General features: G+C 47.9%; 1 protein-coding gene across 17 annotated transcripts in view; it reads left to right on the top strand.

Moving 5' to 3' along the window:
• The window catches only part of DAB1 (DAB adaptor protein 1), a 534,753-nt gene that overhangs the window by 220,072 nt on the left and 287,057 nt on the right, over positions 1 to 27,624 (top strand). Inside the window, exon 1 of one of the 17 annotated variants that reach the window (XM_064146937.1) lies at positions 9,712 to 9,877. The exons of the other annotated variants lie outside the window; for them this stretch is intronic. The gene's annotated coding sequence lies outside the window, so the exon portion shown is untranslated. Of the gene's footprint in view, positions 1 to 9,711; positions 9,878 to 27,624 lie in introns of those variants that run through there. 17 annotated transcript variants of the gene reach the window in all.

Here is a 27,624-nt window from a genome sequence, read left to right as displayed (position 1 = left end):
AGGACAGCTTGGAGCCAGCTGTGGATAAGGTAGAGAGTGACACAGAGGAAGTGTGCATCAGTATATTCCACCGAGCAGGCCCTTCCAAAGGCTGCCTTGTAACCGAACCCTTGTAAGATACATAGCGAGATGGGAAGCACCAGGGCAGAAAGTGACCTTTCCTCCTGGGGCAGCAGCTTGCATTAGTAATGCCAGAAGGATATTAAGGATATTACAAGAGGGTTTTACTTTCTGCCACTGGTGCTATTTCTGCTTGTCTTTAAGTCTGATGACTTCATTCACTGATTTCACATCCCATTGCTCATCTCTTAGTGCCTTGCTGCAGTGACTTGGCTGTCCTACAGTGCAGAGAAATACTACATCTGAATGGATTTGTTCTCATTTTCACCACCTGTCTCTGGTCATTCCTTTACCTCACAGGGTGTTAGGGGTTGGAAGGGACCTCTGGACATCTTCCAGTTCAACCCCCCTGCCAGAACAGGACCATCAAGCACAGGTTGCACAGGAACACGTCCAGACAGGCCTTGAAAGTCTTCAGAGGAGACCTACCACAACCTCTCTGGGGAGCCTGTTCCAGTGCTCTGAGACCCTTACAACAAAAGCATTCTTCCTCATGTTGAGGTGGACCTTCCTCTGCTGCAGTTTCCATCCACCACCACCTCCCTGGGCAGCCCATTCCAATGCCAATGACTCTCTCTGGAAACAACTTCCTCCTCACATCCAGCCTAGATCTCTCCCATTGCCTCTTGTCCTATCACGGGACACAAGTGAGCAGAGGTTGTCCCTTCTTGACACCCACCCAGCTTATCCACCTTTTAAAACTCAGACTCACAGGTCTGAATTTGGGACCTAAATGAGTTAGAACTACACCTTCATAAATAAATGAATAAAAAGCAAGCCCCAAACCTTTATTAAAGTTACCTTGGCTTTGCTGTGTCAGCATCATTGTGATTAACCTGCCATACCAGTGTGGGTGCTATAAAATGAGCTTGCTCCAAGGCAGCTTTGATTTGCATGCTCAACACTTCCCAAGTGTTGCCATCATAAATCAGTAGGGGTTTTGTGTGTGTCTGTTGTGGGGAAGTGTTTTCCCTTCGTTCTCCCCTCTGTCCTGCAGCCTAGCATGTATATCATGGCCATCTGAGAGCTGGCCAAGCAGAGAGATTTATTCCTTAGGCACAAGGGAAGACCTATTGCCCAGGCTTTCTAAAGTAAATACACAAATCATTAATAGCTGTGGAAGAAAACAATAAAAGGGAAAAAGAATAAGAGAAGGTGACCTGCCAGTGCCTTAGCAGGGAACAGTATTACAGAGAGTACTTCTCCTACCCACTCTGAGTTCCCATGGAATCATAGAAGGGTTTAGGTTGGAAGGGACCTCGAAACTCAGCCAGTTCCAATTCCCCTGCCACAGGCAGGGACACCTCCCACTAGAGCAGGTTGCTCAAGGCTTCATTCAACCTGGCCTTGAACACCCCCAGGGAGGTGGTGGAGCACAGAATCACCCGATGTGATCAAAGGTCACATCGGGTGATTCTGTGCTCCACCACCTCCCTGGGCAGCCTGTGCCAGTGTCTCACCACCCTCACTCCAAAGAACCCTTTCCTAACAGCCACTTTCAGTCTCTCCTCTGCCACTTCAAACCCATTCCTCCTCATCCTCTCATTACCAGACCTTGTCAATAGTCCCTCCCCAGCTTTCCTGTGGGCCCCTTCAGATACTGCAAGGCCACTCCAAGGTCTCCTCCAAGCCTTCTCCAGGCTGCAGAACCCCAACTCTTGTATCCTGTCCTAATAGCAAAGCTGCTGCAGCCCTCTCAGCATCTTGGTGGCCTCCTCTGCACTGCCTCCAATACTTCCATGTGCTGCTTGTGCTGGGAGCTCCAGAACTGCCCCCAGGAGTGCAGGTGGGGTGTGAGGAGAGCAGAGCCAAGGGGCAGAATGCCCTCCCTTGCTCTGCTGCCCACACTGCTCTTGCTGCAGCCCAGCACAGGGTTGCTGTCTGGGCTGCACTCACCCTGCAGCCTCCTGTTGAGCTTTTCATGAGCCCAGACCCCCAGGGCCTGTTCCTCAGGGCTGCTCTCAGCCATTGCCCACCCAGCCTGGAGCTGTGCTTGGGATTGCACCCTCCAGGTGCAGGACCTTCCACTTGGCCTTGTTGAATGTCATGAGGTTGGCCTGGGCACAGCTCTGCAGCCAGTCCAGGTCCCTCTGGAGGGATCTCTGCCCTCTAGGAAGTCAACTGTGCCAGACAGCTTGGTGCCATCTGCACACTTGCTGAGGGTGCACTGATTGCTCTGTCCATGGCACTGACAAAGATGTCAAACAGCACTGGTGCCAGCACTGATCCCTGAAGGAGCTCCCTGGCACTGGTCTGCCAGGGACATTGTGCCCTTGATCACCACCCTCTGTGTGCCACCATCCAGCAGTGCTCCACCCAGCAAGTCTGGGTTTTTCCAGTTTGGAAAAATGAGCAGAACCAGTAGCAACATGCATGTGAATTCCCTCTTCTTTGAAACTCTGCTTCTCTTCTGGAGAAGCTGAGCTAGTGGCATTCCAAACAATCACAGCCTGAAGTCTTTCCTTCCCAGCTCATCCTGTTTTCTAGGGAGTGCCTTTCTTGGGTGCTGTGTTTCTTAGCAAACAAGCCTTGTTGTTTGTGGTGGGGACTAGGGCTGGCTCTGCCCAAACATTATCGATGCCAAGTTCATTTAAATTGCATAAGGTTAATTGACTCATCGTTGTGGAGTGGGACTTTGTTCTTCCCTTAGCGCAGTGCCGCGTCCGCATTCGATGGTACTGATTAATAGATTGCCACTTCCTGCAGATGAACTTTCTAACCAGAGTGGTGGCATCTTAAGAAGTGGAAGAAGCTGTCTGGGGGAGGTGGAAGGCTGATGTGAAGCAATAGTTTGTTTTCCTGGATTTTACCCATAAGAACATAGCTCCCATAGGAACAGCAAACAGCTTCTCACTCAGCATCTCTGCTGGAAACTTAACATTGGTAGGTCTGTTAAGTTCTGAAGAGTTAGTCCTTCTGGCTGTCTTCCTCCTAAGAAACTTAGGTTTGTGACTGTTTTATCCCCTCCTTCTTACCACTCAGTCACTTAGGGACAAGCCACAGTAAGGCCTCTGCAAATGAAGGATCAAGAGTATGGGAATACTGTCAAATATTATTCACTTGAGCGCTTACTGAGTACTACTGAATACTTGTTTTTATCTCCTGATGTAATCCCAAGAGTTGTCTGGGTGACAGTAACCTGGCTTCAGATTTCTCTTTAGAGGTTGTTAGGCTGACAAAGTGGAGCATAACTACATTTGATTTAAATGAGTACATAGAGTGAAGGTGAGAGAATGGCAGCAAAGATGCTGGGAAGGATTTGAGTTGGCCTGAAATGAGCAGAAGTTGACTGAGGCACACTAAAGTTACAACAGGCTTTATTTTTGTATCTAAACAGCAACAACAACAAAACCCATGAAAACTCCAAACATTCAAACTCAAACCAAACAAACTCAGAAACCAACCAACTCAAAAACCCACAAACAAAGACCAACCACAACAACAGAACCCATACCACACACACACAGATCAAAAAACAAATCCAATGCCACCAACACAGAGAAATGCTTGAAAGATGTTTTGAGCCCAAACTGGTACATAGCTCAAGAAGTTTCAGATCAAAGGATCTGCAAAGCAGTGCTCTGTGGGGTCTGTGTCCTGACCAGGTCATCTCTAAAGATGGCTTTCAAGGACATGGAACTGTTGAGCCAGTCCACAGGAGGCCACCAAGATGCTGAGAGGGCTGCAGCAGCTCTGCTCTGAGGACAGGCTACAAGAGTTTGGGCTCTGCAGCTTGGAGAAGAGAAGGCTTGGAGGAGATATGGAATGGCCTTCCAGTATCTGAAGAGGGCTAGAAGGCGGCTGTGGAGGGACTACTGACAAGGTCTGGTAATGACAGGATGAGGGGGAATGGGTTTAAGCTGGCAGAGGGGAGATTCAAAGTAGATGTTAGGAAAGGGTTCTTTAGAGTGAGGGTGATGAGACACTGCCACGGGTTTCCCAGGGAAGTTGTGGAGCAGAGAAGCACCCAATGTGATCCACAACCTCCCTGGAGGTGTTCAAGTCCAGGTTGGATGCAGCCTTGAGCAACCTGTTCTAGTGGGAAGTGTCCCTGTCTATGACAGCAGCTTGGAACTGGCTGAGCTTTGAGGTCCCTTCCAACCTAAACCATTCTAGGATTGTATGATTTGAATTGAGATCTTTCCTCCAGCTCCTTAACTGCCTGAGACTCACTGTTGAGCTTTGAGAATAGGTTGGCATTTGCTCCTGAGCCACAGTTCTAATTTTCTTCAGGCACTTTAGAATGGAAGGAGACAGGGACTGCAGCATGCAGTACACAGCTGATGAAGTAGTTGGTGAGATTTTAATACATGGAATTTAGTTTTAGCTGTTAAGTATGGATTATGTATAATGCATATTGAAAGTGTTTCTGTTTGAATTCCCCTGCAGCTGACAAGGTGTGTAATTAAAAAGAGAAGCTGGCTATGGCCAACCAGATCTGGCTGGCTTGTGAGGAGCAAATTACATTAAGGGAAGGTGGGTGTTAGATCTAATGTCAACTGATTGGAGCAAGGGTGGCTAAGTGCAGTGTTTACTGGAGTAAAAGGGGAAAAGGTTAAGGAAGGGAGGTAAAGCAAGAGGTGAGATAAGAGGTTTGAAAGCTATTGTGTTCCTCACTTACATCCTAGAAGATAGTCACAGCAAGTCCAGCAAGACTGGTGCTGTGCAGAATGTCCTAGCTGGGACCAGGCATGGCAATGGGGAGACAAATGCCAGCAAGTGCTACTTTCCCTGCACCAGATAAGGAACAGCTTTTAATAACTAAAACCAATTAGAATAATGGCAGCAATATCAATAGTAACAGTAACACCCTCACTACAGTTACTGCTACTACTGCTAAGAAGAAGGAGAGAAACAGTTCAGTGCACATTATGATCATGCCATAATAATATATTTAAAAGACTTTCAATATTGTTCTTTATCTAAATACTTATTCTTTGCTTCACTGCGTTATGTATTGTAGCCAGGTGGGGTTGGGCTTGGAACAAGGGGACACAGTCTCCAGCTGTGCCAGGGGAGGTCCAGGCTGGATGTTAGGAGGAAGTTGTTGGCAGAGAGAGTGATTGGCATTGGAATGGGCTGCCCAGGGAGGTGGTGGAGTGGCTGTGCCTGGAGGTGTTGAAGCCAAGCCTGGCTGGGGCACTTAGTGCCATGGTCTGGTTGATTGGCTAGGGCTGGGTGCTAGGGTGGACTGGCTGAGCTTGGAGCTCTCTTCCAACCTGCTTGATTCTGCAATTCTATGGTTTCAGAGCAGGTAGGTGAAAGAGAAACAAACTCGATAGGTTGGCCAAATCAGATGTGAATCAGAAAAGGCAGAATATGCTGCTTTTGTTTATTTCTTTGGTTGGGTTTATTGTATTTCACAGAAGTTTTTCTTTGCCTTTGCTGCTTCTGCAACTTTCACCTTATACAGGAAACGTTGCACCCCAGAATCTGCAACTCTGCATGTCAACATTAAAAGCATTACAAGGGAAACAGCCAAGTAGTGCCAATGTTTATTACACCACAGATATGGATCTGCTTTGTTGGTTTTTCCTTTTTTCTTCTCCTTCCAGTTGTTCTAATATTGCTCTCTTGTCTCCAGGCAAGAAAGCAATTCTCCCTTTGCCTCAGAAACATGTGGTATAACCTCATGTCTCGCTGGCAGGGGATTTAAAACAGCCACTATAATTTACATTCTAATTGTGTCATATTTTTTTACTCCTCTTACAAGTTCCTCCTTGTTTGAGATTGTTCTGTCCTTTAGCAAATAGCACACTTACCTTTGGCTCTGCAGGGAGCTCTCAGCAATCTTGAGTCAGGGATATAATGGAAAAATGGCTCACCTGATGATTTCAAGGGGATTACAGATTTAGGGGAAATAATCTGGTGGATAGGAAAGAGAGGGGAATTCCAGCAGGCACTACTGGACCAGAACAAATATTGCACTCTCTCATCATTGGCTTGCCTGTCTTTCAACACCTCTTTTTGTTCTGAAGCACTGCAGAGGGTGAGAGGGAGAGCTGCTGGAGGGATGTTTGGGATAGAATAGAACCATAGAATCAACCAGGTTGGAAGAGACCTCCAAGATCATCCAGTCCAACCTATCACCCAGCCCTAGCCAGTCAACTAGACCATGGCACTAGGTGCCCCTGGCACTCGTGCAGTGATGATATGTGGGCAAAACCAAGTGTGTTGTCTTCATTCCATGGGCTGCAGGCAGTTCTTGCATGGAATCAGAGAATGGTTTAGGTTGGAAGGGAGCTCAAGGACCAGCAAGTTCCAACCCCCTGCCATAGGCAGGGACACCTCCTGCTGGAACAAGTTGCTCAAGGCCTCATCCAACCTGGACTTGAACATCTCCAGGGAGGTTGTGGAGCACAGAAGCACCCAATGTGATCAAAGATCACATTGGGTGCTTCTGTGCTCCACAACCTCCCTGGGCAGCCTGTGCCAGTGTCTCACCACCCTCACTCCAAAGAACCCTTTCCTAACATCCACTTTCAATCTCCCCTCTGCCACTTCAAACCTGTGTGGCTCTGATTCTGCCCAGAGTGACACATGCTTGGAGCTTAGAGCTGAGTGTGCCGCAGGAGCGCTTCGCCGAGAGCTGCAGCGCCTGTCCAGCCTGCCGAGCAGATCCATCATTCTGGCCACGCCGTTCAGCTTGTCCCCTTTGAAATACAAATGATAGAAATTAGTATATTAGCAGGAGGCTGCAGCTTGTAATTGTATGTTGACTGAAATGTTTCTGATGGATGGACCCAGTGAGATGACATCTCTTATTTATGGAGAGGAGAGCACAGGTAGTTGATAGATTTGCCAAGAGCACAGTGGCAAAACAAAACAACACTAAGGCAGAATGAGAATGTATTTGCTAATGGCCTCCCTCGCAGCTGTATACACTGATTTAATCTCTCCAAAGCACTCTGTTGTTTATGAGGCCTGTGGGTACAATTTTATGCCTGACTGAAGAGGTTGCTAATAGCTGCCATATTTGTGTTTAAGGACCTGCGAAGGATTAAACTAAGTATTTTAAAGCAATGAGCCATAATAAAGTAATAATATATTGAAAATAATAAACAGCTTTTTATTCAATAATTGGCTGCAAAACTGGTGAACTTTAAATGACAAAACTACTAATTATAAATGCAGTTGCTAATCATATATTCCTTGGGGAATGCAAATGAAAAGTGTGGCGTGAAGCCTCTCTGTGTGCCAGAGGCGACAGGGCATGGAGCAGGGGGGCAGGCTCCTCTCAAGGAAACCACGAAGGCCACAGAAAAGCCATCAGGGAAAACAAAACCTTCCCACAGGAGCAGGTTGTGGTGGTTACTCAGGGTTGCTTTGCTGGGGATGGAGCTGTTACATGAGGGGAGAAGTCCAGAGGAGGGCCATAAATAGGCTCCAAGAGCTGGAACGCCTCTGCTCTGAGAGTGGGCTGAGGGAGCTGGGGGTGTTTGGTCTGCAGGAGAGTGTCATAATCACCAGGCATAAACTGGCGTTCATGCAAGTTAAGGCTTCTAAGAGAGTTGCAGGAACCAAGCAATGTACAGGCCTGGGTGCGCAGGGAGGCTCTGCTCTGCCCTAATGCACACACTGTGCCTTCAGTCTTCTCTTTTTATGCCCTATTCTATTACAGATTCATTACTAAGTCTAAGAAAAAGTTGGGCTCTCCTTATCAGTTTTAGGAATGGGAGGTGTCTCCTCCATGCATGTCTCTTTTTATTCGGTGGTCCCTCTGGTAGTCTTCACTGATGAAATAAGGGGTCTTCCTCAGGTGTCCTTCCCATGAACTTCAGTCTTCTGTATTCTTCTGTTTGCTCATGCAAAAGGTGGTGCAAGGAGGAATGCATTTCCGTTCAAATCCCCTTTTCCTCCCTTTGCTTATGCAAAAAGGCTGTCTCTTCCACATGCCTCCCTCCTTCACCAACCTTTACTTGTTACTCTTATCTTAAGCCTATCGCATACCTTTGGGATGGTGGTGCAAGCAGGAATGCAGTTCTATTCAAAATCCCCCTTCCTCCCTGTCTGTGACCTCTTGCCACAAACTGATCGGATCAAACATATATTTTTCACAGGAGGACTCCAGGAGGGGACCTTAGAGCTGCCTGCCAACACCTGAAGGGAGCCTACAGGAAGGCTGCAGAGCGACTTTGCATCAGGGTGACTAGAGACAGGACAAGGGGGAATGGTTTGAAGCTAAGGCAGAGCAGGGTTAGACTGGAGCAGTAAAAGAGTTGTGAGACTCTGGTTGTGGCTGCCTCCTGCCTGGGGGTGTTGAAGGCCAGGTTGGATGAGGCCTTGAGCAGCTGAGTGTAGCTGAGAGGTGTCCCTGCCCATGGTGGGAAGGTTGGAGGATCTTTAAGGTCCCTTCCAACCTGAGTCATTCCAGGATTCTGTGATCTGTTCTTGTCAGTGCTGAGGTTTAATGTCCATACTGGGACAGTTTTGTTTGTTTTCAGAGTTGCAGCAAGTGAATTTTTGAGTGACCACAGGAAAAAACCTTGATTTAGTTTCATTTTTCCAACTCAGCCTTTAGAGAACCAACCCAGAAACACTTGTTTGTCTACAGGCTTATTAGCATAGCTCCACTGCACTGAGTTATTGAGAAGCAGACCAAAAATGGAACAATAAATCTGTGAACACTGCAACTTGTTGAAAGAGAATTTATGGACAGTGAAGAGGCTGAAGTTTCTGAATAAATTATTGTCAGTGAAATGATTCAGCCCTCTTTAAATTATGGAAGATGTTACCAGGTTCTGGTCTCAAGTCATCTTGCATACTTCACATGCAGTGGTCTTCCAGGTCCTTCTGAGATGCCTTACAGCAAGCTAAACTGTTAACTGAGTCATTGAATCATAGGGTCACAGAATGGGTTAGGTTGGAAAGGAGCTAAAGCTCAGCCAGTTCCAACCTCCTGCCATAGGCAGGGACACCTCCCGCTCAAACAGGTCACTCAAGGACTCATCCAGCCTGGCCTTGAACACCTCCAGGGAGGTTGTGGCGCACAGAAGCACCCAATGTGATCTTTGATCACATTGGGTGCTTCTGTGCGCCACAACCTCCCTGGGAAACCTGTGCCAGTGTCTCACCACCCTCAACCTGTGCCAGTGTTTTACTGTCCAGGTTCCTCTGGATGCATCCCTGCCCTCATCCTGGATGATCTTGGAGGTCTCCTCCAACTTGGTTGATTCTGTGATTCTTGCAGACTCTCTTTACGTTCTGACAGGCCACAGCAGGGTCTCCCTGGAGCCTTTTCCACGATGGGATATTCAGGACGACTCTGATGGAAGATAACAGCAAAATCCAAAGAAGCAACAGAGCTGCCCCCTGGCCACTGTCAGCTCAGGGCGTTATTCAGGGAGCGGCTTGGGCAGCGGCACAGGTGAGAGCACTCAGCAGGTTAACCACCAGCAGCCTCGCCGGCTCGTTGTGAGCCTGCTTCTGGAATGATCTGCAGCTGGGCGCAAGGCGCCGCCGCAGCAGCGAGTGGTGCGGGTAGGGCAGGGCAGGTGAGGGCAGTCGGCAGCCTGATGAGCACCTGCCCTGCTGGCAGCCGCGAGCCCCTTCTGGAAGGATCTTCGGCTGGCCGCAAGGGCTTGTGGGAAGGGGAACGCTCTGCTCCGGAGCGGTGTGGGACTGGAGGGGACCTGCGCTGCTGCTGTCGCCGCTGCCGCTGCGGGACAGTTGGGGTGGGCAGCGGTGGTCTTTATCCAGCCCGGAGGAGTGAACGGCGTGGATTGCGAGCGTGGGAGCAGCCCTGCGGCACCCAGAGGTACTTGTGAGAAGTTATGTGCTTTGTTGGAGAGGAGTTGCGTAGGAAGGTGTGGGCCAGGTAAAGCGAGGGCCGGTGCGGGGCTGCGCTGCCTGGGGGAGCTCTGGGGGGTGTTTGTGTGCGTGAATTGCTTCTGGGACAAAAGCAGCACTTCAGCTCGCTTCTGCATTTGAAGAGGTGAATTGCTCGAGTGTTTAAGTGGCTTCCTCGCCTTTGCAGTCAGGGTCTGGCTGAGCGGCGAGTCTGAGGTGGGTTCGTTGTGCCGAACGCAGGTGTGGCGAGAGGGCGGTAAGGAGAGTCAGCAGTAAAGCCCTTTTGTGTGTCCGTGCCTCTGAGCTGGGTGTGGGGAGTTGACTCCCAGGCTGCTGGTTGTTTTTTTTGCTGCTGTTTTGCTTTGTGTTACCTCCCCGTGGTGGTTCATCTCGCCGCGGGGGTGGATGTGTAAGTCACCGAAGTGTTCCTCAGCCGTGCCATTTGGTTTTGCCGCAGTCGTTGTGGTGCCGCCGGCACACATGTGCAGACCGAGGTGGTGGGGGTGTCCCGGGAAAGGTGGATTTAATAACCACTAGTAGGGAAAGCAAAGGCAGATCCAGTGACAGCCCTGGCGATTCCCACCTTCGTTACTGCCGACAGACGGCACCGCAATGGAAACAAGCCGCTTTACATGCTCTGACACTAATGTACAGCCAATGGTGATGTCCCAGAGGAAATGTCACCAATTAGCGTGAAAGCTGCTGCAGTTATCAACTTAGACAAGATTTGGCCATGGAAAGTACAAGGTTTGCAGATGAACCTGTGACTCTGTCTCCCAAATGCGTTCTGTTCCAAACACGTGTGGAGATGAGCGAGACAGCTCAAGCGAACGCCTTGGTAGGTCCCTGCGGTCTGGTGAGGCAGTTTGCTGCGCGTTGGTCTTGCATCCAGCACTGGTAATTTCTGGGAACGAGGCAGTGTGAAATGGTGCTGCAAACAAACATGTTAACGTCTGTCTGTGTGAGGTGAGAAATAATGGTGTTGCATGGCAAGGTTCAGTGGGGGAAAAGCCTTTATGCACCACGATGGAACTGCTGAGACCCGTGTTAGGGGGACAGAGGATAGCAGAGCAGGGACTTGGGTGCCTTCACTTGGCATAACCTGCTCAGTACCCCGTGTTTAATCTGAAGCTAGACAGGAACAAATAAAAGGGGGGGGGGGGAAACTGCCACACCATCTGTAGAAACTGCCATGACAATTTATGCTGCATTAAAGACCTTTCCCTGAAGCTGTGCTTTAATAAGATTCCTAGTCAGAAGTCAAACTCTGCCGAGGAATTCATTCTAAACTCTCATAATGCATTTATTAGTGTGGAAACAGCAGAAGCGAAGTGACCACATTTGGGGTCTGTATTCCAAATTAGCAAATTTGAATGTCACTCTGCATTAAAAAGGAAGGGAAAGGAGCAGTGCAGCATGCAGTGAGCCATCTCTCTTGCCTTAGCAGGCAGCTAAATGAGCATTGTTTGAAGTGAACTTTGTATTAGGTTCCCTTGAAGTGGATGCTCAGTGTGATAGAGTTTTTTTATCTCAGATAAAGTTACTGAAATGAGAAATGTTCCATTAGAAAGGAATTTTCTGAAAGACAGGGGTACAGGTTATCATGCTACAGCTCTTGCATCATATTAAATGCTGCTTAGGAATCCAAATCTCTTGCTTAGCCTTTCTTTTCCAACAGCACAAAAGCTCCTGATTCGCAACCTCTTACATAATAGATATATTAATGAGTTTCTGCATATTTTATTGCTTTTTATTATTCTAAAAGCCTTTAATTGGTGTTTTTCCTGATTGTCAGTTGTGCCAAAAAGGTGGTGAATTATTTTTCTCTGGATTTCATTACTGCCAACCAAGTTCAGGGCTTTCAGAGCTAATTTCTTTAGCTACCTGTTGAACTCATTAAACTGGAATGATTTCTTCCTCCCTTTCCCTCTTGAAAATTGCATCCAGCCAAAGACTCAGCACATTTTCATCTGACTGTAGGAGGGTAAATTCTGCTTTGGGGTACTTGCATGTTCTTTCGTTCAAGTAGATTAGAGTTATGCCGATGAATCTCAGACCCTAATTATATTTCTAATAATAGCAATCCCTTGCTATAAATACACGACTCATTGAAGTGATTTCTGTATGTTTAGGCTGCAGATGTGGCTTCTGCATATTCATTAACCTCCCACTTCTCCACTTGAGATATGGAAGTGCTTGATGAGTAGTGGAGGGCTGCTAGGAGGGCACAGGGAGAAAGGGTATTTGCTGCCTCTCTTGAGGGGCGTTACAGGTAAACTAAGAAACTGGAGGAGCAAGGGGCAGTGGCTTCAAGCTGGTCTCATGTCCACTCTATCATGAACCACTTTGAGGCACTTAGTGCCATGGTCTAGTTGATTGGACAGGGCTGGGTTGGACCGGATGATCTTGGAGGTCTCTTCCAGCCTGGTTGATTCTATGAGGTGGAGCACACCCTGCTGTAGCTTCAGCCTGGAGAGGCTTTCCGAAGTGGGGCCAGCTCATGTGGTGCAGTTTTGACTCAGTGCTTCACTCTGATGTCAATCTAAGAAAAATAAGAGGAAGAAAGTTATTTGCTGAAGGGGGGAAGAGAAACCTTAAAAATACCCAAGGATATGTTTTTACTATTTTTTTCTGTTGGCCCTAAGTCATACAAGCTAGATGCTTAAGTTACCTGCTTTCTGATTCATTTCTGGACAAAATCCCTGTGGTTCAGAGGCATGTAATAGGTAGTTTTGTGCACATATTGCAGCCTATTAGTCCCAAGAAGTGTTTTCCCTAAGGATCACTGCCTGCACTGGTCTGAACAATGGTTTGCATAAGAATGGGGAAAATCTCTGTTGTGTACAGTGTGTGTTGTGTGCTGTGTATTTTGACAGGGCTCCCTAACAATGTTATTTGTCTGTCTTCTCTTCCTCCTCCCCAGCTGTAGTTATTATCCAAACAGCACATTCGTAATTAAGAGACCTTTCATTCTTACACATAAAAATGGATGGCACAAATGTACTTTCTGCTTTGCAGGAGCAAATGTATGAAGCACAGACCAGTTAGTTCCACAGAGCAGGTTGAAATGGGATTGAAGCGATGCGTGGATCTTGCTCCGTCCCAGCTCGAAAGGGTCCAAGTGACCCGCAGGGAGCAGCCACACTTTTCACCGTGAGCCCAGGTCTTAATGGTGTGGGTTTAATTAACCAGCCACATGAATACAGGATGGCAGAACAAACTCTCATTTTACCTTGGCAAGTATTGATTTCTATTCCCAGAGTGACAGAAAGCAGTTTTATTTTCACGTCCAGCAACAAGTCGTTGCCATGGCGACGTCAGTGTTGGGCACCATTCGTGTCCCAGCCTCATCCCAAAGTGAAACCCAGCAGGTTCTGAAACTCTTTAAAAATGACTGTGCTTATAAAATCCTTAAGTTTTACTCCTTGTCTCCCTTCCTGGGGAGAAGAATTTGTATTCCAAGAAGGGAATGTGTGAATCTATTGCGTCTCCTGCCAGAAAGTGTCTCTGTCGGGCAAAGTCCAACACTGCCTGCAAAAAAGAGCTGGAAATGCTTTCTCTTTGCTCCCTTTGACCTCTTACCTATTCCCTTCCTCCTGCTTTCTTTAAGGGGGAAAACAACAGCAAAACCAAAGCTACCTTCAACACTTTCTTCCATTACACGCTTACTAAATATTTTTTTTACATCTACATCCTGTTTCTGCTCTGTGTGAAGCCAACAGCAGTTTGTAAAGTCAAACTTGTGTCTCTGCAGGGTGCCAGGCTCTCTTTAGTCTTTGCTGAGTGCAGCCTTGCTAGGTGGTTGTCCTTGTTTCACGAGAATCTCCCCAAAGCCAGAGATGAGGTGAGCAGGCTTATTCCTAAGGCTAAGGTAATACTCTCAACCTCTTGCAGTTGCTCCTGTCTTTGCTGATGAATCTCCAGGTCATGCTCTGCCTTACAACAACCATGGTTTATGTTGTGACTGAAAGCAGGTGGTTTTTTCTCACTGCTGCTGCAAGGTACCCATACCCCAGCTCTTAGGGGCTTGCTCTGCTGAGTGCTGACCTGGAGCCATCTCTGTTGCTCCAAGAATGTGTGTTTGGATGTAAAAGATTGTGCTTATGTTCTTCTGACTGTGCCAGAATCATAGAATCAACCAGGTTGGAAGAGACCTCCAGGCTTACCCAGCCCTGACCAAGCAACCTGACCATGGCGCTACATGCCCCAGCCAGGCTTGGCTTCAACACCTCCAGGCACAGCCACTCCACCACCTCCCTGGGCAGCCCATTCCAATGCCAATCACTCTCTCTGACAACAACTTCCTCCTAACATCCAGCCTAGACCTCCCCTGGCACAGCTCCAGACTGTGTCCCCTTGTTCTGTTGCTGGTTACCTGGCAGAAGTGACCAACTTCTTCAGCAAGCACATACCCACACTTGTGCACCTGCTTTGAGTGCCTGGTTGCCTACTTGTACTAGCGGTGGAATTATTTACCGTTCGTAGATGAGCAGGTATGTGAACAATGCTATTTTTTCTCCTTTTCCCCCTATCTTGCAAGGTTTAAATGTAATTAAAAGGAGATTGACTGCAAATCAGGTTTGGTTTATCTGTGGGTGACCCAGCAAAGCACATCTTTTTAATTTCATGCCTCGCTGAGGTGATACGTCATGCTTTGTACGGCACGACAGCTTGCTACATTGCATAACTCAACGTGCTGATGCAACCAGGCATGCAAAATTAACCTGATCAGCAAACCCAGGCAATTCAAGACAAGAAGAAGCTTCCTCTGCAGCTGGCATTGTTCAGCAGACCTCATTGTTCCCCCCTTCTGTACAAATGAGGAGAACAGTGTGCTGAAATATGCTATTGGGTCATGGTTGTAGATCATAGAATGGTTTGGCTGGAAAAGACCTCCAAGGTCATCAGGTCCAACCATCAACTTAAGACCATTGTGGCCCTTAGACTGTGTCCTGAAGGGCCATGTCCACATGTTTTTTGAACACCTCCAGGGATGGTGACTCCTCCACCTCCCTGGGCAGCCTGTTCCAATGCCTGACCACTCCTTCAGTAAAGGAATGTCTCCTAATATCCAAGCTAAACCTCCCCTGGCACAGTCTCAGGCCATTTCCTCTCATTCTGTTGCAATACTGGGGAGAAGAGACTGACAGCCACCTCACTATAACCTCCTTTCAGGTAGCTGTAGAGAACATGAGGAACTGCAGACAGGACTAGGGTAGGACTGATGCCATTTCTGTGTCAAGGGCTGCTCAAAAAGGTGACCATCTCTGGCTTTTGGGTTACTTTGGGAAGGAGGGTGACTGCTTGTGCTCCTTACAGGGATTATGCTTAGATGCTTTTCTTTTTCATTTAACATAGGTATGAGCCTACAATTTCCACATCTCTTTGCATCCTATATACCAGCTCTTAGGGTACTGATCTAGTGCTGCAAAGAGGCTGCTAGTCAAAAAACCTTGTAGGAGTTTGCCTTTCTCCTTTCTACAGCATGCAGTCATGTAGGCACCAGCTGACAACTGCCCTTAGTGTCTGATTTCTTCTCAGAGTGATGTAGAGAGTGACATCCCAGGGAAAGGCTCAGGACTGCCTTCAGTTTTGGGCTCCCCAATTTAAGAGGGACAGGGATCTGCTGGAGAGAGTCCAAGGGAGAGCTATGAGGATGATGAGGGGACTGGAGCACTACTTGATAAGGGGAGGCAGAGGGACCTGGGACTGTTTAGTCTGGAGAAGACTGAGAGGGAATTTAATAAATGTCCATAACTGTCTGAGGGCTGGGGGTCAGTAGGGGGGGACAGGCTCTGCTCACTGCTCCCTGGGATAGGAAAAGGAGCAATGGATGGAAGCTGCAGCACAGGAGGTTCCAGCTCAACACAAGGGGAACTTCTTTGCTGTAAGGGTCCCAGAGCCCTGGCACAGGCTGCCCAGAGAGGCTGTGGAGTCTCCTTGTGTGGAGCCCTTCAAGGCCTGTCTGGATGTGTTCTTGTGTGCCCTGAGCTAGATTGTGTGGTCCTGCTCTGGCAGGGGGGTTGGACTTGACAATCTCTTTGCATTCCTTCCAACCCCTGGCATTCTGTGAGTATTGCTCAGCAGATGTGGGGCTGCTTTGTGAGACCCTCCACAGCCACCCCTGGAAGCTGCCAGCAGCACAAGCTGGGTGTTGCTATGCCTCAAGCAGAGCATGATTCTGAACTGTAGGGAGAAGAGAAGGCTGACATGAGGCATGAATCTCTGCAGAGTCAAAGGCCGTGGTGTGCCACTTGTAAGCTTGAGCATCCAGGAGTTTGCTCGGGGCAAAATTTCTGCTCAATATCTGACATCTGTCAGGGGCTCCTTGCATGCTCATGAGTGAAGTAAAATAGATGTTCTGCAGGAGCTTCTCAAATGATTGCAGTGATGGGAGCCCTGAGAAACCACTCCTTGTAGCTGTTTTTAGAAGTATGGAAAAGCAGGGAGGGTTTTCTGCACAGCTTTACTTGGCTACTTGTGTTTGTTGCTGTAGGATCTGAGAGCAGCTCAAGGAAGTCCCTGACCACAACAAGAAGTATCAGGGGCTCACTTGGGCAGTGAAATGCAAACCAAAATGGTGCTTAATCATAGAATGGTTTAGTTTGGAAGGGACCTCAAAGCTCAGCCAGTTCCAACCCCTTGCCATAGGCAGGGACACCTCTCGCAAGAACAGGTTGCTCAAGGCCTCATCTAACCTGGCCTTGAACACCTCCAGGGAGGTTGTGGAGCACAGAATCACAGAATGTGATCTTTGACCTCTGCAGCCTGTCCAGGTCCCGCTGGATGCATCCCTGCCCTCTAGCAAGTCAACTGTGCCACACAGCTTGGTGCCACCTGCACACTTGCTGAGGGTGCACTGATTGCTCTGTCCATGGCACTGACAAAGATGTCAAACAGCACTGGTGCCAGCACTGACCCTTGAGGGATGCCATGTGGACATTGTGCCCTTGTTCACCAGTCTCTGCATGCCACCGTCCAATTTCTTATCCAGTAGTGTAAAGAAGGATTAAACTCAGTGTTGGGCCTTGTGCAGTGGCTGGGATAGGTGTTGGTAGTGGTGACAATAGCATAGCTCTTTACTTGGAAATTGTGGTAAGCAGAATGTGGGGTTTGTGTCTCAGATGATCTGTAGTGATGTTCAGACACTGATGCTCTTGCTAGAAGTCCCTTGAGAACAGGAGATGCCCTGTGTTTGTGCTTCCCTCAGTCTGCTGGAGTCCAGACTGGTGTATTAAAAGAGTGGAAAAAGGGGAAATGGGGCTGTCTGGAATCCTTTTCCCCCTTCATCCTTGTGTAAGCAGGTAGAGTCCTCTAAAATAACACAAATTAGTATTTCTTGGAGAGGTAGAAGAGGGCCATGACAGTTTGGAGTCCTCAGATATTGTTCTTGCTTGAGTTGCTCTGTGTTTTCTCCAAGTGTACAGTGCCCTCTGGCACAATATCCATCCACACTGCATCGCTAAGTGCTGAAACTTCACATCTTAATTCTATGTGAGTGGTTTTCTCTCCAGGCTGCGATGGCTCTGTGGAGAGGGAGCCTGATAGCAGCTCTGAGAAGGTTGCACATTATGCAGGAAAATGTAATAAAAAATCTCTTCATTAATGCCTTTTTGGGTTTTTGTGGTGTGCAGTCCCATTTGAAATAGATCCACTCGGAGGTTCAGCGAGGAAGAGCCTGTTTATTTGAAGCCGCTGGAGATAGTTGAATGGAGGATGACTGGGATGGAGGGCTCTGGGATGAATTACTCGTGTTTTCTTTCTCTTTTCATCTGGAATGCACATAAGCCAGAGAGCAACATTATCATCACTTTGCACTTTCCTTGGGAAGTATCTTAATATTCTATAATCCTCTTTGCTACAGAATGGGGACTGAACTAAGATGGAATTATATTCGAATGTAATTCCTGCTGAAACAAAAGGGGATGGTGTTCAGAAGCTGGCTAGATATATGGCAAATGGGAACTAGACAAGCTGTGTAACATCATGACCAGTTGCTATGGCAACAAAAATGTCAGCTATCCTTTTGGCTGATTCTATTAATCTGTGGTAGAGGCACTGATACTGACACATTTGGAATTTATTTAAACAAGAAGGTGAAAAGATAACCTCAGCACAGCTTATAAACAAGGGGGAAGTTAAGCCACTAACATAATGCTATCTGACATGTATATAGCGGTGTAACAGGCAAGGAAGACGTTTCCGAGGCAGCCACTCTCAATTGGATCGGAGAAGTGATTAAGCCATTTGCCAGGAGGAGTTGCCCACTATTGTTTGCATCTGGGATGAAACTCTGCATCCGCCTCCGGGGTTGCCTAACCCGAGAACGCTGCCCCGTTTGCACCCAAGTACTACCCGACCGGTAGCCAGGTAGCGCTTAACCCACCACATGGGGTGAGACCTGGGCTCCTGGGGTATCCTAAACTAGTTGTCCAGTTCCTGGGGTTGTCCCCCTCTGTGCTGGCTGGCGTTGGTCCTGGTTTTGTTCAGGTAGCTGGAGCAAAGTGGCTGTCTGACAGAGCAAGCCGTGGCGCTTGGTGATTAAAACGCGTGGGCTGGCCGGCGGAAGATGGCAAAAGCAGTTGGAGGAGACAAATTCCCTTCTCCGTTCCCTCTATGTGGGTCAAATATTTTCTTAGGGACGCTGGGAACTGATTGTGTTCCGCTGTTTCCCTTCGGTCCTCCCTCCTTTCTTCTCTTGTTATTGAAATAGCAAACTGCTTTCCTACTTTGCCATGTACCATGACAATACAAACTAACTACGGGTGCGGATAGTTGTCATTAGGATAAAACAACATCTTTTCATCTTTATCTTGGAATTACAGGCTCCTGGGGAAGATGACACTGCCTTGTTATGGAAAATGAATTTTCGATAGCAGAAAGCTATCTTTTAACTTACTCTTGAATTCTTCCTGTTTGCCAGAGGCATGTAGAAAAATTAGCTTAGTTCTAGATGGGGTTTCTTTTTTGCTGCTTGTATTAAAATTCATACCACCAACAAAAAAGTGCTTGCTGTGTGACTGAGGAAAAAGAAGAGGTGGAGAATGCAGAGCTGAAGTCATTATAAGATTATTAGCTGGCTGCTGGCTGGAGGTTTTTTTTTTAGTTAAAAAAAAAATCAGGGCCCTCAATATCTTGGTTCATTTTTTTTTAGGCTTGTAATGTGATGAAAATAATTGAATGGAATATATGTATTTATGTGTGGGTTTGTTGTTATTAATAAAGGGCAACTAGAGAAATTGTCAGAATGGTAACCCCGATACAGCTCCTGGAAAGGGCTTCTGTGGACTCTTGAGTGTTTTTCCAGTTCAGAAAGGCTTTCTGATAGGCTTTGAAAGGTTCAAATGAATTCCCTGCTTTTGTTAACCAAAATCACCACCTGGAGATCTGCCTCTGGCGCCCCTGTAACCACTGGTTTCAAGCAGGTGGTGCTGGGAACTTGCACTAATGTGTTTTGGTTTGAGCTTTTGCACAGTTAAAAAGAGTAGGGGCTGGATGTCTGGCGTAGAGCAAAGGTGGCTTCTGGTCCATTAGCCCTAGTATGGCTTAGGTTGGAAGGGACCTCAGAGGTCATCTACTCCAACCTTTCCACCTCTCGCCGAGACTCGGCTGCTCAAGGCCTCATCCAACCTGGCCTTGAACACCCCCAGAAGCAGGGAACTTCTCTGGGCAGCCTGTTAGGGACACTCACCATACTCCTACTGAAGAACTTCCTGAGTTCCAGCCTACATCTACTCTCTCTCGGCTTCAAACCATTCCCCCTTGGCCTGTCTCTAGGCACCCTGATGAAAAGTCCCTCTGCAGCCTTTCTGTAGGATCTCTTCAGCTACTAGAAGGCAGCTTGAAGGTCCCCCTGGAGTCTTCTCTTCTCCAGGCTGAACAACCTCAGCTCCCTCAGGCTGTCCTCGTAGGTGTTCCAGCCCTTCGACTCATCTTTGTGGCTCTCCTATGGACTTGCTTTGTGTCCTTCTTATGCTGATGCCAGAGCTGGATGCAATGTTGGAGGTAGGAGTCTCACAAGAGCAAAGAATCCCCTCTCTTGCCCTGCTCCCCATGCTCCTCTCGCTGCAGCCCAGCACACAGCTGCCTTCAGGGCTGCATGAGAGCTCTGCTGGCTCCTGGGGTGCTTCTCATCAACCAGCACCCCCAAGTCTTTAGAGCTACCCATTCTGCACTCAGCCTGGATTAGTGCCTAGGTTTGGCCTGACTCGGATGCAGGACCTTGCACTTGAGCTGCAGCTATGTTAAAGACAAGTTGCTTATCAATATATATATATTTACTAGCAGTTTATGAAGTTCTACCTCTGTGTTTCTGACAGCTTTTCCTTCCATCTTTGTTATGCAGTAGTAGAGAGATGAAGGTAATGTCACTTGATAGTATAAAAAACAGAGTGGATGTGACCAAAACTAAAGCCAGCATCTCGAAATAGCATTGGTCTGTCCCCATCTGCAAGGGAGGATGGAGCTGCTTACAGAAAATGTCCTCTCTCTCCTAATTCTCAAAGCAGCTTGCACTCTTTGTGATTATTTTGCATGAGGTTGTAGCTAACTGTAGTGGGGAAGGTTTCTGTAGTGCTGGTAGCAGAGAAAAACTTGAGCTTCTCTCTCTTTTGGCATGCTTTCTGTTTGGTTTTTTGGGGGGTTCTGTTTGTTTTCTATAATCTGCCTGTCTCTCCTGCCAGAGCTGCTTCCTTTTCTACCTCCTCGCTGAAGAGACCCACCTGAGCTCATCTCTTGAACAGACTGGACGGTGTCCTACCCCCAGGAACCTCACTAGTCTAGCTCACAGGAAAGCATGTCACTTGAGTCCTGAGAAAGAGAACAACGAAACTCTAAACCACTCCTATGTCTGAAATAAAGGAAGCCTGCTCTTTATTTTGGGTCCATTGCTACCGCAAAGGCACACTTCTTGCTCTAAAGAATGTGAGGCCTCCTCTGAGGGGAGTGGAATTTCTTTTAGTTGGTTGTTTTTTTATTCTTAAGAAGGACTGACATCCTGTATGAAACAAATCTTAACAGTTCTTAATTCAGCTGGAAAGCCATGCCAGAGACACGGAGAAGAAGGCAGGCTTTCCTCCTGAAGCCATCGACGTGGCAAACTTGTGCACACAAAAGGGCTGACCTTTCGAGGAGTCACAGACATTAACTTCTGATGAAGTACTGTATTTAATTTCACTGAGCACCTAACCTGAGGGCAGGCTCTAGCTTAGTGTGCTTTGAAGTCAAATGCCTGGCTGGTCCTATCATGATCAAAACATCTCTTTCCCCTGCTAATACTTAGGACTCAAAACCTCTGATGCAAAAGCAGATATATCTTGATTTGTTTCAAGTCTGCCTTGTATAATTTCACAAGCATTACTTGGAGTCTCTCAGTGCTTTAAAAACAAGGACCCTCATTTACTCTTCTGCCAGGTCAGAATTTGGGTTCCTGGATTAAAAAAGAGAAGATCTGCTGTGGCTGCCTGAGCTGCCATCCCTGTACACTGAGGTTGGACTGGCTCTGGGGTAGCTCACTTGGATTTCCTGCCCTTCAGGGCCACAAAATGGAATTTTTTTAGTCAATATTTTTGTGTTATTGTCTTATGCATGTTTATCTGTTTCTCCCCTCAGACTTGTGTGTATATGAAAGATACCAGTTCTGTTGTGTAGCATTATCTATATTACATTACGATGTATTGCGAGTATTAAGCATCGCATGAGAAACCCAAGCATTCCTCATCAATCACGTGGCAGTGGCCTGCCAGATGCCTGTCTTGTCAGCCAGATGTTGCTAGAAGAGCTCTTAATAAAGCCTGCCAAAGGACTCGAAATCACGTTGTTGGCTCTTGGCAGGTTTTGATGTGTGTTGGACGTGGAGCCTCCAGTCCGCGTGTGCTGCCTCGTAGCGACAGGACCGGTGTTTTCAGGGTCGCATCGGAGCAGGGTAGGCCAGGAGGAGAAGGTGGTGTGAGGTGATTTAGAGTAGCAGGGGGCTGGCCTGCTGTTCAGCAGCAAGCTTCATAGCTAATCAAGTGCCTAATTTGGCACTTGTAAAAATGATGGAGGGACACATGACCTAGCATGGACTTTCACCTCCAAAGGATGCAATCGGAGGCACTTGATGGTGAGCTGAGAGCCCTCCTGCTTGCTAATAACTAATGTTGGTTCTCCATCTGCTCGTGAAGCAGGTGGCAAAGCAGTAAAATCTCCTAGGAAGGTGAGACAGGGTGAACTTCATGTTCTGCCTTCTTTCTTCCTTGCAGTCTTTTTTCCCTTTCCACAAACGTTCCCATCTGTGAGAGTGGCTTTTGCTGTGTGGTGCTGGAGATGTGTACACTGGGACTCTCCTCAGACTGCTGTTGTCCTGATCTTGTCCTACATGTTTAAGTGTGAATGGAAGTCTTACCTTTGTGTGGTCCTTAGAGAGGAAGTAGTGAAGCATACTGAGGTGAGTGGTTAGGGCTGGGTGATAGGTTGGACTGGATGATCTTGGAGGTCTCTTCCAACCTGGTTGATTCTATGATTGCTGCCTTGAACTGGGCTGGAATTGTACTGAGGTGAGATTGCTGCCTTGAACGGGGCTGGAATTGTACTGAGGTGAGATTGCTGCCTTGAATGGGGCTGGAAGCCTACTGAGGTGAGATTGCTGCCTTGAATGGGGCTGGAAGCCTACTGAGGTGAGATTGCTGCCTTGAATGGGGCTGGAAGCCTACTGAGGTGAGATTGCTGCCTTGAATGGGGCTGGAAGCCTACTGAGGTGAGATTGCTGCCTTGAATGGGGCTGGAAGCCTACTGAGGTGAGATTGCTGCCTTGAATGGGGCTGGAAGCCTACTGAGGTGAGATTGCTGCCTTGAATGGGGCTGGAAGCCTACTGAGGTGAGATTGCTGCCTTGAATGGGGCTGGAAGCCTACTGAGGTGAGATTGCTGCCTTGAATGGGGCTGGACATGTGCAGCACTTGGACGAGCAGTGTCTGCCCTGTGCTGAAGCAGGCAGAGCTGAGCCGGGGGTGGCACAGGGCGCTGGGGAGGCGGCACAGCCGTGCTGATTCACTCCTCTCTGCGTGCGGCATTAACGCCGAGCCTCCTTACCAGACTAAAACCGTCTAAGGCGACGCAAGACTGCGATAGTTCACATTTTTAGGCAATTGCTGTTTTTGTCAAAACTGTCTGTAGCTTTTCTTCTTCAGCACAAGATGGTAAGCAGTGAGCTAGTGGAATAATGTCTGTTTGAAGCATCCGTCGCCATATGGCTGCGTGGGAGGCGAGGATAAAACAGGGAGCAGTCACAAGTGTTTACTTTGAAACATGGATTAAAAAAGGCAACTTTTGGGCTGCAGCTTGGTTACGTGTTGGACCAGGTACTGGAAACAGTAGGGTTTTTTTATTACTTGTGTGTTTAGTGAACTTTAAAATCCCAAGCACTTAAATCTGTTGTGCGTTAGCCCTCCCGATTGCTCCCTTCAAATCCGCGCCATCAACCGAGGGGGCAGAGCAGTGTCTTGGTGAAACCACAACCAGCTAATCCACACAGTCATCAGACACTTGCAACACTGATAGCTGTGAGTTGTTAAAAATGGGAAAGATAACCTTTGGGCATGTTTGTCATACTGCAAGATGGCTTCAGAGGTTTTTGGGTTGGTTTAAAAACTAGTCCCAAACCCCCTCCTAAGAGGTTGACTGCATAGTTTGAAGTTTTTTTTTCCCTGAAGAGCTGAAAACCTTGGGCTCCTTGCTGGGGTGAGCCACAGCTGCAGGAAGCAGAGTCCCCTGGGTGGGCTATTTTGGTAACTGAAATGTGTTTGGAAGTGGCAATTTGTAAAAACCTCTTTCCAGAGAGAAATCCTCCATTTGGATCAGAAGGGCTGTAATGAAGTTTTGCCTTTGCTGAGCTTAGCCCCTGCTCTGTTGGTTCCTGGAGCAGGAGCCCTGTATTGCAGCTGCCTGCTCCATCCTGAGATCATCCTGTCAGAAACATTTCAGGGAGGTGAGGGGAAAGAGGACTTTGTGCAACCCATCAGTGAGGACTCTGGAACAGAGTGGTGTTGAGAAAATGCTTTGGTTCAAAGAAAACCTCCCATGGCCCATGCGCATAGGTCTACTCTGGGGGGACCATACTGCTGCTTCCCAATACCTGAAGGGATCCTACAACAAGGCTGGAGAAGGACTTTTTGTGAAGATTGTCTAGCGAAAAGGCAAGGGGGAATGGTGTGAAGCTGAGGGAGAGTAGCTTTAGACTGCATCTTAGAAACTCTTCAATAGGAGGGTGGTGAGACTCTGGAGCAGGCTGCCCAGGGAGGTTGTAGCTGCCTCCTCCCTGGGGGTGTTAAAGGCCAGGTAAGATGAGGTCTTGAGCAGCTGAGTCTAGTTGAGAGGTGTCCCTGCCCATGGTGGGGAGGGTGGAGTAGATGATCTTTAAGGTCTCTTCCAACCTGAGCCATTGTATGTTAAGGATACTTCTGCAAATTCCTTATTGGTCCTTCTGGGTGGGATGAAGGTGAAGAGAGACATCTACTACATCATTGTGGCCCAGCAGTTTCCTCCTGGCTAGACGTCACTGACTGCTGATAACCTAAAGGGTAGATACTCACTGTTTTTCGACAGGAAGGAGTGTGAAAGTGAAGCATTTTCTTCTCCAAGTGGAAGCAGAGAACAGGAGGGGTTGGGGGGATTCTCAAACTTTGCTAATAGAATGTGGGCTTTTGATTAGGGAGCACTCTGTATGCTAATTGAATGTTGTCTTCTATTAGCATAATCTTGGGGTTATGTCTGGTCAGTGTTAATGATAAGTGACAGAGATGCATTTCAGAAACTCTTTATTTCATCAGATGGGAATTATATCCTGTAAATGCAAGCCCAGATCATAATATTTAATCTTTGTGTTAATTTATCCCAGCTTTAGTCTATTTATACCAGTTTTGCTACTGGAAAACATGTCATTTTGTGTGTGCTCTACTAATTGCACACAGAGAATGCAGGCATTAGCCACAGTATAGGGGAGAAATAGCTTAAAGAGGGAGATTTCTTGAAATGGAACTTCTTGAAACGTATAGAAACAAATTCTCAAACGAGTTTCAGGATGAATTTACTCCATAAAGGAACCATATTGCGTGTATGGTTGGGTGTGCAACATCCACATAGGTTTTGGTAAACTTTATAACCAGGTTTGAAGTTCCTGCTTTAAACTTCCAGGACCAGTCCCAAGCACAGATCCAGGCTGGGTGGGGAATGGCTGAGAGCAGCCCTGAGGAACAGGCCCTGGGGGTCTGGGCTGAGGAAAAGCTCCACAGGAGGCTGCAGGGGGAGTGCAGCCCAGACACAACCCTGTGCTGGGCTGCAGCAAGAGCAGTGTGGGCAGCAGGGCAAGGGAGGGCATTCTGCCCCTTGCCTCTGCTCTCCTCACCCCACCTGCACTCCTGGGGGCAGTTCTGGAGCCCCCAGCACAAGCAGCACATGGAAGTGTTGGAGGCAGTGCAGAGGAGGCCACCAAGATGCTGAGAGGGCTGCAGCAGCTCTGCTCTGAGCACAGGCTGAGAGAGTTGGGGCTGTGCAGGCTGGAGAAGAGAAGGCTTGGAGGAGACCTTGGAGTGGCCTTGCAGGATCTGAAGGGGGCTCCAGGAAGGCTGTGGAGGGACTACTGACAAGGTCTTGTAATGAGAGGATGAGGAGGAATGGGTTTGAAGTGGCAGAGGGGAGACTGAAAGTGGATGTTAGGAAAGGGTTCTTTGGAGTGAGGATGGTGAGACACTGGGACAGGTTGCCCAGGGAGGTTGTGGAGCACAGAAGCACCCAATGGATCACGTTGGGTGCTTCTGTGCTCCACAACCTCCCTGGAGATATTCAAGTCCAGGTTGGATGAGGCCTTGAGCAACCTGTTCTTGTGGGAGGTGTCCCTGCCTATGGCAGGGGCTTGGAACTGGCTGAGCTTGGAGGTCTCTTGCCACCTAAACTGTTCTGTGACCGTATTGCCTGGAGAAGCATGCCTGTAATAGTCCACAGGGTTAAGAGTTAGAAGGGCTCTGCTTTTTGGGCACAGTTGCTGTTAGTAGCTGTGCCTCAGTGAGAACTGAGAAGAGAAATGGGCTTCTTCCATCTTGTATTTTAGAAAGGAGATCGTGGGGAAGTGCCTTTGTTCTACCAGCAGCGAGGTGCCTTCACTCACAGAAGACAGAAACAAGCTCAGCATCCACCCGTCACTGTTGCTGCTCCTCACAAATGTCTTCACAGCTATTTACACTTGAAATGCCTCATTTGCCAACTCCAACGTGGCATTTGCAAATGCAGATCAGTGACGGGAGCGCTGTTGGCTGCTGCCTCTTCCTCCTTTCAGATGTGGCTCCTGCCGGACACGTCCTGCCCGGACTTGTAGGCAGCAAACATATGGTCTGGTAGATAGTTTATGGAATAGCTTGCTGGTTCTGCTTACATGTTCCAGAAATCTCACAGGCAAAGATGCCCAGTTTTCAGCACAGCACTCCTCTGAAATGCCAAAGTTAAGATATTCATTTGCTCGCCGATGCTGTTGCGTTCCGTAAGGGGAGAGCAGACAGAGATGGATTGTGGCTTAAATGAACAGACACACAGCTCTGCCTTGATTAGCTGTTTGCTTGGAATTCAGGCACTTTCAGGGGCTTCTCTTACAGCAGATTTTCCCTGTACCTCATTAAGAAGTGAATTCCACAGCCTGGGTAGAATCCCACAGTAGAACTGTCTGTTTGAGATGACAATATCTCACTTCACACCGTGCAGCATTGCTGGGTTTTGTCAAGTGCATTCGGTGCCTGACGTCGCTGAGGGAACTAATTCTTCCTTGTACCTCTGAGCTGTGTCAAGTGCTCTGGGAATCAGTTTTCATACCATTGCAGTTTGTCATAGCCTATAGCAAGCAGGTGTAGCACACCAATTCTGTGATTTTCGTGTCTCCTCTAAGGTCTTCCTCATAAATACCCTGGTATGTGGGGCCAGGATTCAGGCACTGCAGCAGAAAGAGTTTGGCTACACTTGCTTGTTTAGATCATTTAATATTAAACGAGGGTCTGGATTCAGGCTGTGCCTGAATATGATGTTTCATACCCCAAAAATCATAGAATGGTTTAGGTTGGAAGGGACCTCAAAGATAAGCCAGTTTCAGACTCCTGCCACAAGCAGGGACACCTTTCACTAGAACAGGTCACTCAAGGCTTCATCCAACCTGGCCTTGAACACCTCCAGGGAGATTGTGGAGCACAGAAGCACCCAACGTGCCCAGGTCCTTTACACAGCTCACACCAGATGAGGTTCTTCTGGTGAGACTGGTGGCCCAGGGCAGTTGTTAGCACAGAGCTGTTTGGTGAGGCTGTGATGAGTTTGTGAATGCCTAGAGACCTGGTCACAGGTTGCTTGCTTTTGGAGAGGGGTGGCTGTGCCTGGAAGATGGAGAGGCTCCAAGTGCTTGTATAGTAGGGAGGTGGGAAAGGCAATGCAACTTCCATATGGGCTTAATAGGGATTTTTCTTTCCCTCCAGTTGTGTTCTGTCCCAGTGAGCTGAAGCCACATAACTGAGCCTTGCCCAAGCACTCTTCTGCATCTGTTCTTTCTAAGTGTCCATACATTAATGGAAACAAACCCTCAGGTTTCTCTTCATTCTCCCTCCTGTTCTTTGAGGCTAGACACCTGGTTTTGGTAGGAGGATCAGGTAGTGGGTGTAAGTGAGGAGCAGGCTCCTGGTTCATTTTGGTGTTAATCCCTGTAAACTGC

The sequence above is a fragment of the Pogoniulus pusillus genome, chromosome 8 (genome assembly GCF_015220805.1).
Source record: "Pogoniulus pusillus isolate bPogPus1 chromosome 8, bPogPus1.pri, whole genome shotgun sequence".
NCBI lineage: Eukaryota > Metazoa > Chordata > Aves > Piciformes > Lybiidae > Pogoniulus > Pogoniulus pusillus.
This window is presented reverse-complemented; position numbering and strand designations above follow the sequence as displayed.